This window comes from Jaculus jaculus, chromosome 15, assembly GCF_020740685.1.
Source record: "Jaculus jaculus isolate mJacJac1 chromosome 15, mJacJac1.mat.Y.cur, whole genome shotgun sequence".
Classification (NCBI taxonomy): domain Eukaryota; kingdom Metazoa; phylum Chordata; class Mammalia; order Rodentia; family Dipodidae; genus Jaculus; species Jaculus jaculus.
Genome location: NC_059116.1, coordinates 10273065 through 10287426, shown reverse-complemented (window position 1 = coordinate 10287426; position 14362 = coordinate 10273065). Strand labels below are relative to the sequence as shown.

Below are 14362 nucleotides of genomic sequence, written 5' to 3'. Positions count from 1 at the left end.
GAGTCAAACAATTTTGGCCAATAGATGGGTGCAGAAGCGGCCACATTTGTGAGTCCCAGTGCTTCTGCCTTGCAATGAGAAGGTGCTGGAGTCAGTTTACAAAAAAAAAAAAAAAAATCAATTTACTATATTGTCCACTGTCTGTCTGCAGTTACAGAACAGCGAACATCCAAAAGATATAGAACACATCCCCAAACACACCCCCAAACACGGAGGAATGAAACTAGATGCCACGTTGTTAACTTGAGTCACTGTTTTCCTTTGATAGTGAATTCATTTTACTTTTTACTTTTTTTTTTTTTTCGTGGTAGGGTCTCCCTCCATCCCAGGCTGACCTGGAATTCACTATGTCGTCTCAGGGTGGCCTCAAATTCCTGGCAATCCTCCTACCTCTGCCTCCCGAGTGCTGGGATTAAAGGCATGTGTCATTACACCTGGCCATATGAATTCATTTTACTTTCTATACATAAGTCAACCATAAGATGGTTAAAGGAAGGAATTATCATGGCTCTCTTCCTTGTTTTGCAAATGAAGTTTTGACACACAGACACATCTTGTAATTCACATATCTGTGTAAGTAATTTCGCATTGCAATGGTAGTGGCCTGCACAGCCCAAGATACTTTTTTGCCTAACTCTTAGAGGGAGAGAAAATGCTTAGCTCCATCTTTTTGTCTATGTACTTTAAAGGTTTTGAGGAAACACTGAATTCCTTCCTCTTCTTTTTTCTTGTAGACTATGGTTACATGTCTGTTGTGACATTTTAAGAACATAAAGTCAAAGCTGCCTCCCCTCTGACACCAGTAATGTATCATGCCTATAAGTTCTTCTGTCTGTCCATCTCTCACCTGGAACAGGAATGCCTGCTAATCTTTAGAAACCAATATTAAACAGCCAACTTGTTCAAGAAACAAGTATTATATAAGAAGAAAGTTGCACTTGATCTTAGCCAAAAGGCCAAGAAATGTTATATGTAATAAAATTACAAAGAACAAATATATAACTACATTAAGTGTGTTGAACACTTTGCAGAATGGAACAGACCCAACTGACAATTGACCTCGAGTTCTACTAAAACGAACACACACCTATTTAAAACCATTTCTATAAAGTTTTAGTGTTCCTGAGGGAGTTTCAGAATAAGCCAATGTCTATAAAGTCAGATAAACATCAGAATGGAGAACTATTATAAACTAGAGTAACTGCAATTCCGAAATGCAGACTCCTGAAATCCAATGAACAAGTCAGGTGAAGTAGGGGCCTGAAAGTGATAGAGAGTGAATTTACAGGCATAGAAATATAGCTGGATAGGAATATTAACTTCTAGTTTTTGTTTTTTTTTTTAATAACATAGTAGAATGGAAATACTTAACAATGTATCATAATTTTTTTTTTAATGGCTAAAAGAGAGGTCTTCCAATGATCTGCACAGAACGTACTGGTAAGTTTGAGATGAATTTATTCATTACCTTGATGGATTCACATGCATTCTATAAATGTCAAAATGTTTTGCCGTGTGCCATAAATATATATGATTACTGTGTGTCAGGTATAAATTATTAAAGATAAGAAAGAATATTTTCTTTGTTTAGAAGCTAACCTGAAAGACCAGCCATGGTAGACTTGGAATGACAGGAAAGATAACTGGGTGATGCACTGCAAGAAGCTTATGTAAGCTGGTGGATGGCTCTTTGTGGGGAGGAGTGAGACCAGCTGTCCCACAGGTATTTCCAGGAGCCAGGCAAGGTGAACAGCGCCCACTAGTGGGGGTGGCTGTCAGCAGGGTCAGAGACAAAGACAGGCAGCTCCTTTCCCTGGTAGGGTCAGGGTAGGACGTTCAGGGCTGTGTGCAGAATACTGAGATGCATATATGGAAACAGCCACAGAGAGCAATCCCAGATCTCCTTTCTCCGCAGTGAACACATTTCCTCTTAAATACAACGATACAGATGTTTGTACAGGTCACATAGACAAATTATATTACCTAAGCTGGTTTAGTAATTGACTAGACTTGGTAACATTGTTTCAGTACATATGTGTCTTCAAACTTCTAAAAGAGACAAATAAAAAGTGGGCTTCTGGAAGTCAGAATTTGGAGAGTCCAAAGACAGACATGCTGGTCAAGAGAATATATGTTTATTTTGGCATGGTGGCATACACCTTTAATGCAAGCACTCGGGAGGCAGAGTTAGGAGGATCACTGTGATTTAAAGGCCAACTTGGAAAGAGGAACTGCAGAATGAGTTCCATTTCAGCCTGGACTACAGTGAAAGTCTGCCTTGAAGAAAAAAAAAAAAAGAAAAAAGAAAAAAGAAAAATTAAAAAAAAAAGGGAATGGATGTGTGACTCAGATAATGATATAGACTCGATTCTGCACATTTCACTATATGACCTTGAAGAAGTAAAATTCCAAGAAGGTAAACTACAGAAAAATATTTCAGGCTTCTTCCCACTAAAATGATGAAGATGATGATGAAAGTGCACATACTTCACAAGATTAAATTAACAAATTATGAAAGCTAATAACAGTGTTTAACACATAAAAAAGCCAATTAAAATTTCCATTAGGGTTATTAATTACCATCATAAGATTAAAGTTAACATGTGAAGTGATATTAGTTTTTACTCTAATATTATCAATAGTAAAATATTTCCAACAGTTATTATAGTAAATGAAAGCATTTCTGAAAGTTCTAGTTGAAGTCAGAAAATTATATGTTCCTGAACTAAAACACCCAAGTGATTGTAGAGGCTCCATAATACTTTGATACTGAGAATAGAATATAACTCTTTTACTTACGTCATACCCTCTGTGTTTATTTATAAGTCAAACATTTTTACGAGAAACAGAGCTGACTTTCATTTAGTGGGGGTATCTGCAGATGAGAGGCAACAAAACTTAATCTTGACTAGGAATGATATCACTAGAGTTCACATCCTACAACCTACATCATTTGCCATATATATATAGGTTTTTTGAAGTAGGGTCTCACTCTAGCTCAGGCTGACCTGGAGTTTACTATATAGTCTCAGGCTGGCCTTGAACTCATGGCGATCCTCCTACCTCTGCCTCCCGAGTGCTGGGATTAAAGGTGTGCGCCACCACGCCCTGCCATCATTTGCTATATTATTGCCTTGGATCCCTCTGGGAATTCACTTTATGCATTTACAAAATAAAGAAGATGGAATAAATTATTTCATAAAGCCAGTGGGTTTCTTTATTTCTATTATTGGCCGAATATTACTTTTAGACAATTTTGTCGACATTTTTTAAACATGAGGAAGTCTCCATTGCTAGTAATTAAGGCACATGGCAGAGAAATATGAGAAAGCGAGAGGATGTAAAAAAATCTTTTGATAGGCTTGTGAACTGTTGCATGTTCAAAACTAAGCACTAGTTTAGTACTAGAAGCGTACTAGGTCTACAGAAGGGAGGTGATCATATTCCATAGATCAATGCTATACAAATAGTATTGATGAAGGGCAGACCCTTGAGAGCAGGGTACTGTCTCCTCTCAGTGAAGTAGTGCTCATGGGAGGCCCTTGGAGGACAGACACATTCACTTTGTCAGTAAGTACAGTATCAAGAATGGCAAACACATTCAGAAAACCTTTACAATCCATATTCCTCAAGATCTTCTCAGCCCTTTATTTATTATTTATTTATTTATTTATTTTTACTATGGAAACTTAATCATGTAAAAAGAAGTCAGTAGAAAACTTCTTTGGTAACCCTAGGATATAAAAGAGCCATAATCACTTTGGAAATAATTTTATCATATTTTTGCACAGTATTTGAATTACTTGTCATTCTCTTGACCAAATTTTCCTTATTTTGCCACAAGGACAGAATATTATACAAAGATACATTAATTGCTTATGTATATAACATTAGATGATATAATTTTTTGGGGGGGGGATACAAATAAATGTTTATGCCATGCCTTAGAGGAATATGCCTTGAAACTTAGAAAATAGTATCTATATAATTGTGATCTGACCCAAGTGTGTTCATGAAATAAATATTCACTAAACAACTGTTAGTTCCAAGAATCTCCACCTTAAATAGCAGGAGGAAATGTTTCTGCACATAGTTCTGTTTTTGCCTTTCTGGTTCAGTCTTCCCCCAAGTTCTTGTTTTGTCTGCACACCTATCAGTTTCTTAAGGTGAAAGGTCTATATAGCAGTTCAACCAATTCATACCACCCTGACCTGGGTTATCATATAAGAAAAGAACTATAAAGCTAAATTCAAAACAAATAAAATGAAACAAACAACAACAGAATACCTTCAGTCCTTTGTATGTCAATACCAAACAGAAGTATCCAAGACTTAAATGAGACTTTACCATGTACTGGGCACTCCACACTCTCCTCTCTACAGCATTCTTACTTTACAAAGAGGTCAGTGTCTACAGCAGTACTACAGCTATATTTTTATACACAAATGATTTTGAGCACCAGGTCAAATACATTCATCAACATTTTCCTATGGGCTAAATATTGCCTCACCAACCATGCCATAAACAAAAACCTCTACATGGTGTCTTAGATTCTCCATGATTAATATCTTTCTTCTGCCTCTCCTCCAGTCTGATTTTCACAAGCAGACATTAATAACAAGAGGCACATTAGAAACAAGCAGAGATCTCTTTGTCCATGCTGTGTTTCCAGTCCTTTTGAGATAGCTTAGTACTCTCTGGAGATATGGACAACTGACCTCCTTTCTACTTGTGGCTCAGGGGAAGAAAATGTAATTGTGTGTGTTGCTATACAGCTGAGACAACTTCTACAGCTCTGTTTCAACTTCTGGACAGTTATCAATGTGGAGCATTATAAATGAGAAGAAAAACAAGGATGTTTGGTTATACTGGAGCAGAGGACAGAGTAGGCCCAATGAGAGATGTTCAGAAGAGTACAGGTGATGCGCACCGCATTAATAGCTAATCTGAAATTACAGTATCAAAGGAAACTTAATTTTTTTTCTTGTTATAATTTGTGGATAAAGCTTACATATTTCATTTATAACATTTTATTTCTTTCCAAACTTATTTTATATGAGATATCAGCACTAGTCATACTGAGATAAAAGTAACACAACAGTGAATCAATTTGAGCTTTACAGATGAGAACTTAAACACATTGTAGTAAAGAGGAAAAAGGAATGTTAGTAAGACTCAGATAGTATTTTATAAAAACAATATCATTTACTTGAACTGGAATCTTTATTTTTTTTTCTTTTTACCATTTTGTTTCTACTTTTTCCTCTAAGCAAAGGTGTATTTCAAAGTAGATTGCTTATTAGACATTTAAACTATAGTTAGATAGTATTATTGTATTAAAATGAATAAATGATTACAGAATTTTTTTGGATTTTCTATCTTTCTTAGCATGTCTGTGAAAGCACTCTTAAAAGTTGACTGCCCTGCTAATCAACATTACATAAATATGTATGCGTATATAGTCAACTGACAATCAGCACAAGCGTAACTCTTGAAGAGGCTGTCCCGTCTCAGTGAAAGCCGGTGTGATCAAAATGAGGTAAGTAGTATATGATGCATCATATTCAGCCACTGCATATTAGTGTAGAAAAATAAGGACTTGTTAATAAGCATGCATTGCAACTCTAGCCTATAATCCCAGCACCTGGGATGCTGAGGAAGGAGTGTTGAGTTAGAAGTCAGCTTGGGCCACATACAGAGACCCTATCTCAAAAATGAAAGCAAACACGACCTAATTGCCAATTTATATACGTTCTACTGTGTTCTCACAAAACATCTAGGGCTTTATGCTATGTAGAAATGATGTGTGTTATCATACAGGACAAGCACCTGTATTAAAAGGAATTAAATTATTTTACATCCATCTGTATCAAGTATTGTCCTTAATCTGTCTTAAGATATAGTTAATGGGAGCTATACTATCAAAGGGCTTGCTTTCAATTGATAATATTGATTTCAACAAGCCATGCCTCTCTTGTTAAAAATGGCACATTTCATGACTCAGTGGCACCTGAAACTAAGAACTAGGCTAATAATCTGCCTTTTCTAGGAAAGCAGTGGTGGGGCTGACCTATGTGGGCTTGCAGGGGCATCTCATGAAATAATGCATGGAAATTTAAAAAACAGAAAAGGAAAAAGAAAAACATAGTAGTTGACTGCCAAACACTTTCAGACTCCCACTGATATTCCTTAGATGCTTTCTTGGCTCATTCATAGTATATGACAGTACAAGAAATCATAGCTGTAACAATAACAACAAAATGTAAAAAAAAAAAAAAAAAAGTCTTTTCTTGGGCTATGTGGGAGAAACTGCAACTGTCATTTCCATGACTGCTTAAGAGTCTGACGACATCTTGACAAGTGGTGCATTTCTAGGGGGTCGTTACCTCAGGCACACATGACACAGTAGGTGGCCAAAACATTGCATCTCAACAGCGCGGGGGGGGGGGGGGGGGAGGGGGCTCTACACAATTCAATACGGTTCCTTTCAGAGCCATCTTCCACAGGCCGGTTCTTTGGGTTAGCCTGGAGAAAGAAAACTCTTCCTGTCTGGATGTCCCTTTAGTATAAAATGGTTTAATTTAAACTCAGGGGACAATTTGTTTCCTGATCTCAATGCCATCTGTAAATAACTTCATTCACTTTCTCAACCCTAGGAGAGCAGGTCCCTGGGACCACTGGGGACATCCCTGTGACTATCTCTATACATACAGTTAGTCTGTTTTGCATAATCTATATCACTTGCTCATTACTGCTTTTAATTTTTTTAGTTTTTTTTCTTAATTTATTATTATTTTTTTTTTTTCGTTTGGTTTTTTGAGGTAGGGTCTTGTGTTGGACCAGGCTGACTTGGAATTTACTATGTAGTCTCAGGGTGGCCTCGAATTTGGGATGATCCTCATGCCTCTGCCTCTCGAGTGCTGGGATTCAAGGAGTGGGACCCCATGCCTGGTTTTTACTTATTTTTAAGTGGAATCACTGGATTCACTGATGTACTTTTGGAAACACCAAAGGGGTTAAAAAAAAAAAAAAGATTTATTTAATTTCCCTCAATCCATGACTGAACAAATGTCATAACTCTACACTTGAGAGGAGTAAACCAGACAAGAACCTTTTTGAGACTGTTAGACACACTTCATTTCCAACCATGACATTACTAACTGAGCTTGTAAGGATATTGCCTATGAAATAGTCAAAAGCAATGTCACTTCAATGCTAAGAATGAAATGTTTTGTTTTCAATGAGAGTTCATCTTAGAACAAAACATTTAAAAAAATAATAAACTCTCAATTCTGCTGCTCCTGATGCTTAAGACTTGTGAAGTGTTCAAATCCCACATATACAGCACGTGGGATCCATTGCAAACTATAAAATCCTAAGCCACCCTCTTCTTTCTCCACCAAGGAAAAAAACAAATAAATGTGAATTTTACAGAATTCTCATCAAATATCCAAGGTCACACAGCTAGTTTCTGATGGAATTCTGAATAATCTGATAAAATGAGTATTCTGAAGTGTTGAGTGTTGGCTAAACAATATTTATGTTGGTGATGAATCTTTTCCTAATGTTATTTGGAGTTTACCATCTGCATCATAAACAAAAATTAGTGTGTTCAAATTCAAATCTTTGGCCAAAAGTTTATTTTTTTCTTATGAAATTAACATGACTACCACTCAGAAAAACATGAAGATCAGAATAAGACTAAATAGTAGAGAGATCTCTTATTTTGAGATGTGTATTCTTTGTGTGTTATTTTTTAAAAAAATGGAGAATGAAGTGTTCAAGATTATATGGCTTCTTCACTTCTAAACAATCCTGGAAATCAAGGTGTAATTTCCAACTACAACAAGACAGTAAGAAGTTAACTTTTCCACTGAAATTTGAAGAATATCCTATTGGTAGCTTTAGAATTAGAGCATCAACTCAGGAATATATATATATATATATATATATATATATATATATATATATATATGTATGTATGTATATGGCATAGCAAAATAACTATCATGCCATTTGTAACCATTTGGGTTAGTATTAAAAAGGAATCCTACCTTGTGGATGTGATTAACAGTCCTATCATAATCACAATAGATTCAATTTCATCATCTTTTGCTTCTATATATTACTATACCTGTACTCAAAAGTCATTCAATTAGCTGAATCTCTGAAATTTACCATTATATTCAGTAAGTTTCATGGTGATGAAAAAAGCCTCTCCTTTCTATTTTTACAAATGTATGATTTCTGTTTCATTTCAATTAGTGAGATTTTGGACTTTCCGTGATAGGCGACTTCTTGTGTAAAGAAACTGTGAGGAAATCCATTAGCTCCCTGGGCCAAGGCAGCATTACAACCACAGACCACAGTCTCCTACTGGTAACTGGCCTAAATATGCAGGCAGGGGCACTGGAAATGCATCACGCAGGCTGTAGTGTGCATCTGGTTATCAAACAGGGGCAGAAAACTTCTCTAAGTGGATTAGAGAGTCAGTTTCATCAAAGCACATGCAGTCCCCACCATGAGTGACAGCCATGAAAGAGAAAGGAAACAATGGTTCATGATGAATGAGAAGTAGAAGCCCATGGAAATTTTAAAAAGTAAACAAAGTGAGGCAGCATGTGGTCCTCCTGAATTATTTATGCAATAACAAAATGGCAATAATATATTGAAAAGGAATTTTTTGTTTTAAAAAATACGTTTAACAAGAAATCTTAGCTGGAACAATTTTAAATGTTATCTGTACTTAGGTCAGGTGTGACGTGCCTGTCTTCAACAAAAGACAGCATGTTTGCGTGAACACCGTGCGTGAGAGAAGGGAATAAATCCTACCGGAATAAAAATCTGTATGATCATCTGAGATGAATGTATAGGCAGATGTCTGCATGTTCCTTTACCCTGAGAACCTTATCAGTGAAGAGCCTAGCAGACTGTCAAGGAGGGGTGGGTTGGGGGAGGGGAAGGGCTCTCAGGGGCTTCTCTCTCTGCAGAACCAGCAAGTCCCCAAAGGCGGCACTCTTGTCTTGCTGGTTACAGCCAGATCTGCTTGGCTTGTCAGAGTCTGGGGAACTGGTCACACACAGGACTCTGATCACATGCCTTGTATCTTTGTCCTTAGCCCGCCTTCATCACCCTCCAAGAAGCCCCTGACTCCTTCATTCGAGAAAGTAGCACATCTTTCCCAAGGCCTTTGCAATGAACTCATGCATGCTCGTTAGTTTAGAGCTTTAGAAAGAAACTCCCAATTTAAGCTAAGGTTGTGAAGCCTTCCAATCAAGTTAAAAAAAATAAAAATAAAAATAGAAATAAATGAGGGGGGTGGGAAAGAGAGAAAGAGAGAGGGAAATTGTTAAGTAATGCAAGCTGTTAGAGCCATAAATGTAAAACCTTATGAAATCAAGGAAAATTAGAATCATTCAGCAGCAAATATACAGAACTGAAAACAATTTATCAGCTTAGTACATTATAAAGCATTTCTGAAAGATATAACAAAATATTTGATTTGACACATGGGTGAATTCACTCCTTCATATCTAAATACAGCCTAAGAAGTTTATACTGGCACTGCCATAAAAAATAATAATAAAATTGCTGAATAGTAGAACACTGGCAAAGAAATCATGCCTGAGAAGAGACTGGTTTGGTTTCCAGACTAAGGAAAGCTGAACAGCCACCAAGCAACGTGTTCCTTTCCTCTCTTCCTCATTGGACACCAAAAGCCAGTCAATTCAAGGGTAAATTGCAGTAATAGAGTTGACTTACAAGTACCCTTTCATGAGAAAGGGAAGAGTTCCCTGCTTTTCAATCAATAAAAGTAGACTTAAGAAGAGTTGTGAGCCTGTCAACTGATGGTTCACACAATTCTAATAAGCCATTTCAGCCTTTGATTACAATCATATCTCATGTTCTAAGTGCACAATGACCTTTTATGAACGCTGAAACCCTTAATAGCTTTCACCAACGTGGTGAGTAGTGCTTGCTTGCTGTGTGTGTGTGTGTGTGTGTGTATATATATATATATATTTTTTTTTTTTCTTCCGCAGACAGACCTAAACCTACCTTTATCAGATAAAACTAGTAAGGATGCTCTCAACACTTCCGCCAAATCACTCCATGTTTAACATCAACGCACAAGCAAGAATTCCACGAAGTTGCCAACTTGGCCACTTGCCTACCCAACTTTGCATTTTAATTCACATTTTTCCAAGTAGCCCTAAAAATAATGAAAAACATTCCTGATGTGTTTCTCCTTTATATAGAGTAACAAGAAAAGAACTTTACTTAACACAAGGTCTGACTAGTTTTTTAGAAAAAAGTCATCTTGGTGTTTCTTTAAACTTCCAATATTATTTGTGTTTATTTTGTCTTTTTTTTTTTCAGGTCTTTCTTTCCTTTAACAACTTGTCTTTGTAAAGGCACCCTTAAAACTACTTAGCCCTTGCTAGCAGTTCAACAGAAACTTTCCTTTAACAAAGACTGCAATTGCTCCTAAACTCTGATAATTTACATTTTTGAACAACTGGTTTGCTTTAAAATTGTATATTGTCACTTTGCAATGACAATATATTGATGCTGTTTTTTAATGAAAGTTCTGCTCTCTACTGCTGTATAAAATAACTACTGGTTAAAAAATTCATAAAGGGTGAGCTTACTTTTACAAATATTTCACTTACTAAAATGATCTAATGAAGATACAATATTCCTTGCAAAGTAAAATATTTCTAACAAATAACAATGGCTAGATATGCATATCTCCACATTCTTAAGTAGGATAGTTTTTATTTTTATTTATTTATTTTTTTTTATTTTGGCTTGACAGTTTCCCAGTGCCTGGTGAATTCTGTTCATTTTTACTCACCTGAACTATGACATCTACAAAATCCGAAGGGTTAAAGATTTAAAACCGGAAGGTACCCAGAGCCAAAGACCTTTTGTGTTAATCTACTCTGGATGGTTCAATAACAGCAACTAGCCATGAGCCATGTGAATCTCCAAAGAGGTCCAACGTGCAGGCGAGAGAAGCAGGGCGCCCTTTTCCCAGCGCACACTTAAGGTTCAAATCAGGCAAGGGCGGGATGCAGGACTCAGAGCAAACCCTGCAGAGGTGCCTCAGCAGCAGAATACTAATCACAGGCAGAAAAAAAAAAAAAAAAAAAAAAAAGCAATGCAACCGTAGATGAGTTCCACCTTCACACCAGGCAAAAGGTGTGCAGCGCCCGGATACTTCAAGCAAGACTCCTGCGCACTTAGGTGCACAATGCCTTTGGGCCCAAGATCTCTGCAGATGTCGCGGCTCAGGTGGCGACAAGCGATGTCCCCACCGGACAGAGGTCAAGGGTGGGGCCTGCCGGGAGGAGAGCGTTGCAGACGGCCCGCGTTTACCTGAGTGGGCTGAGATCTGCTCTCCCCCGAACTGAACTACTTATTGCGTGGCACCTACTGTCTTGTCAACATCGCCTTCCCCGCCGAGCGCACGAGCTCAGTCCCCACGCCTGTCCTGCGTGCTTTTTTTTTTTTTTTTTTTTTTTTGGAACCACGTCTCACGACAGCAAGCACTAACTTGGAAACGCCAAAGGAAACTCCTCACGGATCCCCCTCGCCCGCCCCTCCCCTTGGTTCACCTAGGACTCCAGCTTTCTAAATGCGCACGTCAGGGCGCGCATCTGCCCGGGGTGGCATCTTCCCCCTCGGCCCCCTGCACGCCGAGACACGCACTCACCTGGGGCCTCGCTGCCCGGCCGGCGGCGTCAGGCGCTGGGAACCCGGGCGTTTGCATCCGAAAGGGATGCGCGCTTGGCGGCGGGGCGCCCGCCGGCGCTTCGGGATACAGGGCGCGCAGCTTCCGCGCGCGGGGCACACCGGAGGCGCCCGCTCCGCACCTGCTCCGGGGAGGGGGGGGGCGCGCCGGCTCTTCCTCCAATCACAGCTCACTTCACCGGGCTTCGGGACCTCGCGGGGCCTTGAACACCGAGGTCTCTCTCCCAACGTCGACCATGGGGACTGTAACCATTCCCCACCCCCTCGCTCCCTAGCGTCTCTGGAACCAAGTCCGAGGCTAACGGGAGCGCGCGTCCCTGGGAGAGGACCCGCGCGGGATGGCAGGAGAGGACCAGCTGCGGAGAGAGATTGGAGAGGGTCTGCTGGGCGCTGGACCAGAAGAGAGCGCAAGAGATGACGCGGATCACAGCAGGGTGCCCACTGTCAACTCGGTGCCAGACGGGCTCCCGGAGCCGCGCAGACTTCAGTACGTCCTGGAGACCCAGGAAAGGATACTGGCAAAGACCGCGGGAAGGGAGCCGCTCTCCACCGGCACGCGCGCGCACACACATCCACAAACGCGCACCCTCCTCCTCCTCCTCTTCCTCCTCCCCCTCCCGGCAGATCTGTGCAGATGGATTCCTTCGCAGGAAAACACCGAAGAGGCCTGAAAGTGGGAGGGGCTGGAGCCGGTGGATCTAACCCTCTGCCGCCGCGAAGTATTTGCATCTGAAAGCACCGAGCTGGCGCAGAGTTGGGCGGCTTTTCGGCGAGCCCTCCTCCTCGCCACTCCCCCTCCCCGTGCCGCCTCGACCCTACCACGCCTGTCGTGCTTACCGGGAATCAACCGAGTTCCTGAGGCATGAAGGCGGCGTCGCAAAGCGAATCAGAACTTAACGGTTTTTCTCGCTTGATAGTTTTGCCCTTTCAATCTCCTCGGCCTGCCCTACTTCTTCTACGACTTTCTTGACTTGCAGAAAAACCTGCCCCCCGCTGGGCTGTCTGATGCAAAACTTCCGCGGTGAGTGCGATTTACGCGGAGCGCGGAGCCGCGGGCCGCCGCGACGCCGGGAAGCCGGGGGAAGTCGCCCGTCTCCAGTTCACCGCGCGCCGCCGCGTCCCGGGGCGCTGAGCTCGCCTCGCTTTCCTCCGGGGCGCCGGCGCTCCGTTCAGCCTGGTGGCTCGGTGCTCCCTCGCCAGGGTGGCGGAGGTGCATGGATCGCCGCCAAGTACGTTCCCTGTCTTCTCTCCCATTCTGCCCGTGGAAGGTTTCATCCGCTTCTTCACTGACTCATCCTTAGCGATGGTTCAGGGACTGGCGAGAGGCGGCAAGGGCTTGCCCGAGTCAGCAGCTCAGACTTCTCGCTCACTCTAGCACACTGGCTCTTAGCCCGACCCAGACTGTCCTGACCAAGAGCTTTCTCCTTCCACCACCTCCTCCTCCTCCTCCCTGTGCTCTAGTAGTGAAAATGAACTCCACAGCCGCCCTCCGGCAGGGAAGCTGGAGCAGATGGATCATGAGGTCAAGGGCAGCCTGGGCTCTAGAGTGAGACTCTGTATCCAAACAGGTAAATACTAAATAATAAATAAATAATAAACCTGAATTCTTTGCTAATTATTCCCACCGCTGATACCTTAAACTTCTGGTAAATTCCAGCTTCAGTCCTGCCTTTCCTTAAGTGATATTGTTTAATTCTAAGTATCTTCAACATAAAACCCTTCCCAATGCTAACCTCCTGTCATGATCTATTGCCAGTCAATTACCAGGGATGACCCAAACTCAAGAGCTTAGAAGAATAATCTTTGTCTCTTCTTAGAATTCATCTTATTTTCCTCAAGAATGGGCTTATCTACCTAGGACAGCATCATACTCCAGGTACCAAGAGATCAGACCACTGTATTTTTTGAGCTCTGAACAGCTTCAGTTCTCAGTGGTCCTGCCTGGTGTCACAAAGTCCCAGTATTATCTTTTTATTCTGGTATTCTTATATACACTTATTTTGTTAAATGAAGTGGCTTCTGGAATGGGATTATTATTATTATTATTAATTGTTCTAAAAGCTTTAGGAGAGAAAAGGGTAGTTATTCAGAACAAGACACAAAGATATTTGGCCCTGAGGTAAGTAAGTTTGAATGAAGAAGTGAATGTTATCTTATCTGGCACTCAATTCTGTGTATCCCAGGCTAATTGTAAATTGCATACGCCTGCTTCCTGAGTCATTCAACCGTTAGAGGTGACATTGTATGCTGGCCAGTGGCAATCGAGAACAGTACTGCTTGGGGGGGGGGGGGTAAGGGGAGCAATGTTCCCTGAAACTCAGGCTGGCTGGCCTCAAGAGAAAATCCCCTTGTAGTAACTTATCCTTTTGCTTCAAGAGCTCTTTGACACCCAAGGGGATCACATTTGAGAGTAGTTATAAGTCATTGAAACCAGCTATTTTGGTGATACATCAAGTTTTCCACAGTTCTTCCGCTTCTAATGTTGTGTCTCTGCATAACGGTTAATTGTAAGCCCAGACCTTCATCTTAAACCTAGCCTTTCCATTACACGTGGCTTCCTTTCCAACAATTCCCCTGAAACATAATGTCCACACCAGTTGTAAGA

At 40.7% G+C, this 14362-nt stretch overlaps 1 protein-coding gene across 3 annotated transcripts in view; it reads right to left on the bottom strand.

Moving 5' to 3' along the window:
• The window catches only part of Cdh7 (cadherin 7), a 142767-nt gene extending 129992 nt beyond the window's left edge, over nt 1-12775 (bottom strand). Inside the window, exon 1 of one of the 3 annotated variants that reach the window (XM_045135331.1) lies at nt 12595-12775. The gene's annotated coding sequence lies outside the window, so the exon portion shown is untranslated. Of the gene's footprint in view, nt 1-10858; nt 10954-11719; nt 11805-12594 lie in introns of those variants that run through there. The other 2 variants (XM_004654809.2, XM_045135332.1) reach the window with 2 other exon arrangements.
• Nucleotides 12776-14362: the final 1587 nt, after the last annotated feature.